At 41.0% G+C, this 7,414-nt stretch overlaps 1 pseudogene; it reads left to right on the top strand.

Moving 5' to 3' along the window:
• Positions 736-7,414, top strand: part of LOC107647271 — a 13,335-nt pseudogene continuing 6,656 nt past the window's right edge.

Below are 7,414 nucleotides of genomic sequence, written 5' to 3'. Positions count from 1 at the left end.
TATTATATTATCAGTTAAATAAAATTAAATTTTTATTTGAATTAAGTGCCGGATCCGATGGGTTTGGTCGCCCCTTGTTAGAACAGAATTATGTAACCTTTGAGCTAGACAAATGGCTATTGCTTTCGAGCAATTGCAAGTGAAAATGTATATCTATTATTGGACTGAAAAGCTAAGACCTTCAGGCAGTGGCGGAGCTTCACTCAGACAAGGGAATTTTTTATAAAAAAAATAGTAGACTAGTAGTACTTCATTAAAAATAAAAAATAATTCAATTGGTTTAAATTCTTAACTATAACTTGAATAAGTATAACTTGAAGTATCCAAGTTCAATATCCATCTCATACATTTATTGTATAATAATTTTTAGTGAGTGGGCCTTTGTTAACTTCACAACACATCAAAATTAAAAGATAAAATCAAATCAAACACGCTACTGCCTTTGCTTTGCTTCTCTATTCAACAAGCAACACTCCCTTTACTTTTGAATTCAAATATAAAAAATTAGATATTTTTTATTTATTTAATTTAATATTATTTTATATTTTACTATTTATTTAATTTAATTTTTTATATGATAAAAATATTATAATATTTAATAAGTATTGATATTATTGTATTTTAATAAATTCATAAAAAAAATTTAATAAATATTATAAATTTTAATATTTATCCTTCTAACTTTTTTTTATATATTTTACAGAATATATATTCAAATTTTTATACAAAATAATGATGAAAAATTAAAGAATTGATGCATTTTTTAAGAGGAAGGCTAATATTCAAGAAGGAAAATATATAACTTCTACAATATCAACACATGTAGATAGTTCTTCTACTATAATGAATCACGAAGAAAGTGAGATACAACCTTCAAAAGTTCAAAGAGTTGCATCTGATGAGTTTGACCTTAATTCTTTGGAACGAGACCCTGGAAAACGGTTTCTAATTTGGCAATATCACCCAAACCAGAGAGATGAGGTTAGACGAGCTTATCGGGGTCCATATCAAAAGCATCTTGACAATTATCCTCTATCTGGTACGAAGCATCCAAGACGATTTCAATATGCTTGGTTTGGTATTTTTCCTTCATGGTTAGAGTATTCACCTTCTGAAGATGCTGCATATTGTTTATTTTGTTATTTGGTTAGCAAAAAACCCAGTGGACGTAATGGGTCAGATATTTTATTAGTAAAGGGTTTAGAAATTGGAAAAAAGTTAACGATGGAAAGAATTGTGCTTTTCTTAAACATATTGGAGATCCTTTCTCACCACACAATAATGCAGTTGGAGCATGTCTAGATTTATTGAATCAGGCAAGTCACATCTAAAATGTAATTGAGGATCATACTTATGAGAAAATTCAAAAGAATCGATTGCGTCTAAAATTCTCCATTGATGCAACTCGTTGGCTTACATTTCAAGCTTGTGCTTTCAGAGGCCTTGATGAGACTCCAGAATAAAAAAATCGAGGTAATTTTCTTGAAATGATAAAACTCATAGCATCTTACAATAATGAAGTTGCAAGAACTGTGTTAGAAAATGCTCCATATAATGCTAAATATACTTCACATCAAATTCAAAAAGAAATCTTGCATATACTCTCAAACAAGGTGAGAAAGCATATTTGTGAAGAAATTGGAGATTCCAAGTTTTGCATTGTAGTAGATGAAGCTCGTGATGAATCCAAAAGAGAACAAATGGCACTTGTTTTGAGATTTGTTGATATACATGGTTTTATTCAAGAGCGTTTTCTTGAACTTGTACATGTCAAAGATACTACATCATTAACTCTAAAACAAGAATTGTGCGGCATTCTTTCTCGACATGGTCTTGATGTCTCTAATATTCGTGGTCAAGGATATGATGGTGCCAGCAACATGAGAGGAGAATGGAATGGGTTACAAGCACTATTCTTAAAAGATTGTCCTTATGCTTACTATATCCACTGTTTTGCTCACCGATTACAACTTGCATTAGTTGCTGCATCAATAGAAGTTATTCCTGTGCATCAATTTTTTTCAAAATTGACTTTCATCGTCAACATCATTTGTTCTTCTAGTAAGCGACATGATGAGTTACATGCTGCCAAGACAGATGAAATTGTCCATTTATTAGAGATTGATGAACTTGAAACTGGTAAAGGGGCAAATCAAATTGGTACTTTGAAACGAGCAGGTGATACTCGATGGAGTTCTCATTTCTCTTCTGTTTGCAGTTTGATAAATATGTATGGTGCAACGTTGACTGTTTTACAAAAGATTATTGTTGATGGATCAACTTATTCTCAGCGTGGTGATGCAGATAGTGCTTACAATACCCTGACCTCATTTGAGTTTGTATTGATCTTGCATTTGATGAAAGATATGATGGGTGTTCATACCCTGGGTCGAGCTGTCCGACCCGGGATGTTTAGCGACATGGCGACCGACCTCTTCAGGTCCGACTACCCGATCTCTTCTTAAAGAGATCGGCTAAATCAACAGGAAAGCCCAGTAAAGGGCCCAAATAGAGGAACACGACCCAAATCCAAAGGCAATCCAAGCCTACAGAGATAAAGGCGGTTCCCTTGAAGATAAGCTGACTTCACCCAAAATAAGATAAGATAAGATAAGATAACTAACTTATCTTATCAGAAAGGTCAGCCCATACTACTATAAATACACTGGAGTACCCAGGTATAACTCATACTCTGATTCTACATAACACCTATTTAATACCCATGCTAACTTAAGCATCAGAGTCTCTTGCAGGTACCCCCCACCCTTCGGTGACAGAGGATCAGCAGCACGTTCAAGTCCAAACAAGTTGGACATACCAGCTTCGGTTACCATTCACCAGCCGGACACATCAATTCCGACCAGCACAGAAGATCTCATCCGAGATCGACCTACAGTTTCAGGTAACCCATCGGAACATTGGCGCCGTTGCCGGAGAACCTGGAAGTCATTCCATCACCATGGCGGACAACCATGACAACGACCACGACTCAGATCTAGAAAATAGAACACCACACAAAAATGCGGACACCCCACCAAAAGACACTCCGGAATCCAATGGAGACAAAAATTCAGCTAAACCGGGAGCAATAGAAGCCCTTCAAGATCGCTTGAAACAACTTGAAGAAGAAACCCAACGACAACGAGAAATCGGAAAAGATCTACAAAAAGAAGTACAGTGACGTTGAGAATTGGAAGACAAGTTACAGCAATTAGAAGCCGATCTCAAATTAAAAGCCCCTCGGGTCACTCCTGAGGAAAGCTCATGCAAAGAACAGGATCCGTTCACCAGGGAAATTATGAAAAGCGAAATTCCAAAAGACTTCAAACTCCCGGATATGATTTTGTACGACGGCACCACCGATCCCAACCATCATCTCAGCAATTTCAGAAGCAGAATGTACCTTACCGATGCCTCAGATGCCGTTCGCTGCAAAGCCTTTCCGACAACCCTCACAAAGACGGCGATCAGATGGTTCGACAGCTTACCTCCCAAGTCCATCTCAAACTTTGACGACCTAGCCGGAAAGTTCCTTGCCAGATTCTCCATCCAGAAAGATAAAGTTAAACACGCCCCCAGTCTACTAGGGATCAAGCAAGGAGATCGGGAGAGCCTCCGCAACTACATGGAAAGATTCAACAAAACATGCATGGACATACAAAGCTTACCCACAGAGGCCGCCATCATGGGACTTATCAACGGCCTACGAGAGGGACCTTTCAGCCAGTCTATATTAAAAAAGTATCCGACCTCCTTAGACGAAGTGCAGGAACGGGCAGAAAAATACATCAACCTGGAAGAAAACGCTCGGTTAGGAGAAACCTCAAAATCGGGGCCTCCTACCGTGACAGAGACAAGGAATCTAAAAGAAAAGAAGATCGACAAGGGGAGAAAATTAAAAAATACCATAATTATACTCTCCTCAGAGCATCCCTAGTCGAAATATACAAAGAGGTCTACCATACAGAAAAAATTTCCCCAGCACGGCCCCTCAAAGGAAAAAGGGGAGGAGGAAATCGGAAGGAATATTGTGAATATCATCGGGTCAGAGGACACGCCACCAACGAATGCTTCGACTTAAAAAATATCATAGAAAAATTAGTGAGGGAAGGAAAATTAGATCGATTCCTGGCCACCTGAGATGATGATCAAAGAAAAAGACGAAGGGATGAAGATACCGAACGAACAGAACGATCACCTCGGACACCAGAAAGACATGTCCACATGATACATGGCGGATTTGCAGCAGGAGGGATCTCCAAATCTTCCCGCAAAAGGTATCTCAAAGAAGTATATCATGTCGAGGGAGAGGAAGAAGCACTCAACATCCCAGCGATAACATTCACTAAGGAGGACGCGTCTGGCATCATCACAGGACATGACGACCCCATGGTCATCACCATCATATTGGCAAACGCCAACCTACACCGCACCTTAGTAGACCAAGGAAGTTCTGCCGACATCTTATTCAAGACAGCCTTTGATAAACTCGGCTTAGAAGAAAAAGAACTTAAGGCATATCCAAACAATCTGTTCGGGCTAGGAGATACCCCAGTTCGACCACTAGGATATATATCACTACATACAACCTTCGAAAAAGGAGACCAATCCAGGACCCTCAAAATAGACTACATTGTAGTCGATGTAAGTTCAGCTTACAATGCTCTCATAGGTCGGACAACACTCAACCAACTCGGCGCAATAGTCTCGACCCCACACCTATGTATGAAGTTCCCAACTCCAAAAGGGATAGCCACGATAAAGGCCGACCAAAAGATGGCACGTCGCTGTTATAACGAAAGCCTAAACCTTAGAGGCAAAGGAGAAGAGTTCCACGCAATCGAGTTGGGCGGAGTCCAACGACGAGAAGATCTTCGCCCCCAACCAGAGGGCGAGATAGAAAAAATTCAGGATCTCGACCGGTACAGCAGAGACGAAGAAAGCTTGGGCCAAAGCGATCCCAGGCTGTGGAAGAGCAAGTACAGGCACTGCTGGAAGCCAGATTTATAAGAGAAGTTAAATACCCGCTATGGCTAGCCAACGTCGTCTTGGTGAAAAAATCGAATGGGAAGTGGCGAATGTGCACCGATTACACCGATCTCAACAAAGCTTGTCCAAAAGATCCATACCCACTCCCAAGTATCGACGCCCTGGTAGATGCTTCCTCTGGATATAAATATCTCTCGTTTATGGATGCATATTCAGGATACAACCAAATTCCTATGTATCCACCAGATCAAGAAAGGACCTCGTTTTTAACACCAAAGGCGAACTACTGTTACATCGTGATGCCCTTCGGTCTCAAGAACGCAGGAGCTACTTATCAAAGACTAATGAATAAAGTTTTTTTGAATCACATCGGAAAGATCATGGAGGTTTATGTGGACGACATGCTAATAAAAACACAAAGCGAAGAGACACTACTGTCCGACCTGGCCCAAGTATTCGACACCATAAGGAAGCATGACATGCGACTTAATCCCGCGAAATGCACCTTTGCAGTAGAAGCAGGCAAATTCTTAGGCTTCATGCTCACTCAAAGAGGAATTGAAGCAAATCCAGACAAATGTCAGGCCATACTCAACATGAAGAGCCCAACCTATGTTAAAGAAGTACAGCAACTCAATGGGAGACTGGCCGCCCTATCCCAATTCTTAGCAGGAGCCGCGATAAGATCTCTTCCCTTCTATGATACTTTAAGAAAGGGAAAACAATTCGAATGGACAATAGAGTGCGAGCAAGCCTTCCAAGACCTCAAGAAGTTCTTAGGACAGCCACATATCCTATCCTGATCGCGAGTTGGAGAACCACTCATATTATACCTCGCAGTGGGAAGCAAGGCAATAGCATCAGCACTAGTCAGAGAAGACGAAAATGGACAACAACCTATCTACTTCATTAGCAAGGCACTACAGGGATCCGAGCTGAACTACCAGAAAATAGAAAAATTCGCCTATACTCTTATCCTAACATCTCGACGACTCCGCCCGTACTTTCAGGCTCACACCATCAAGGTTCGAACTAACCAACCCATAAAAGGAATATTGCAGAAAACAGATCTAGCAGGCAGAATCCTACAATGGGCAGTCGAGTTGTCAGAGTTTGATCTTCAATATGAAGCTCGGACGGCAATCAAATCACAATATCTGGCCGACTTTATCGCAGAATTCACAGATGCCCTAGAAACCCCCACAGAATGGAACCTTTACGTGGATGGTTCTTCAAATAAGACTAGAAGCGGCGCAGGCGTAATAATAGAAAGCAACCAAGGAACCCAAATTGAGCTCTCCCTCAAGTTCGGGTTCCCGGCCTCAAACAACCAAGCGGAATATGAAGCATTATTAGCTGGCTTGAAGCTGGCTAAAGAGGTCGGAGCTCAAAAACTCAACATTTACAGCGACTCACAAGTGGTTACATCACAAATAACAGGGAGTTACCAAGCCAAAGATCCCACCATGAAAAAGTATATGGATAAAACCAAGGAACATCTCGGACAAATCGGGGAGTATAAGATCTACCACATACCCCCCGAACAAAATGCCCGAGCTGATGTACTCTCAAAACTAGCCAGCACCAAACCAGGGGATAACAACAGAAGCCTCATCCAGGAAATGTTGCAGAACCCGTCAATCTCGGAAGAGGAAAAAGTCTTGACTATAATAAGTAAGGACCAAGGATGGATGACCCCTATAACCAACTACCTCAAAACAGGAACGCTCCCATAGAAGAAAAGGAGGCAAAAAGGTTAAAAAGGGAGTCACAGTACTACACTATCATAAACAACATCCTGTACAAAAGAGGAATCTCAACACCTTTACTAAAATGCGTGCCAACCTCCAACACAAGAGAAGTACTAGAAGAAATACACGGTGGTATCTGTGGCAATCATCTCGGAGCACGAGCTCTCGCAAAAAAAGTGCTCCGGGCGGGATTTTATTGGCCAACTCTACAGAAAGAAGCCACAGAATTTGTAAAGACATGCCCACCGTGTCAAAAGCATGCCAACTTTCACATCGCCCCGCTAGAAGAGCTCATCAGCGTGACCTCGCCTTGGCCATTTGCAAAATGGGGACTCGATCTTCTCGGCCCCTTCCCACAGGGATCAGGACAAGTTAAATTCCTCATAGTAGGGGTAGATTACTTTACAAAGTGGATCGAGGCAGAGCCCCTGGCCAATGCCACCGCTCAAAGAAGCCGGAAATTCTTATATAGAAACATTGTCACGAGGTTCAGGGTTCCATATTCGATAACCACAGACAATGGCACTCAATTCACAGATGCAGGCTTCAGAAAACTAGTAGCCGACTTGAATATAAAGCACCAGTACACCTCCGTTGAACATCCACAAGCCAACGGACAGGCCGAAGCTGCTAACAAAGTCATACTGGCCAGATTAAAACGGAGATTACAAGAC

This window comes from Arachis ipaensis, chromosome B01 (assembly GCF_000816755.2).
Source record: "Arachis ipaensis cultivar K30076 chromosome B01, Araip1.1, whole genome shotgun sequence".
Lineage (NCBI taxonomy): Eukaryota > Viridiplantae > Streptophyta > Magnoliopsida > Fabales > Fabaceae > Arachis > Arachis ipaensis.
This window is presented reverse-complemented; position numbering and strand designations above follow the sequence as displayed.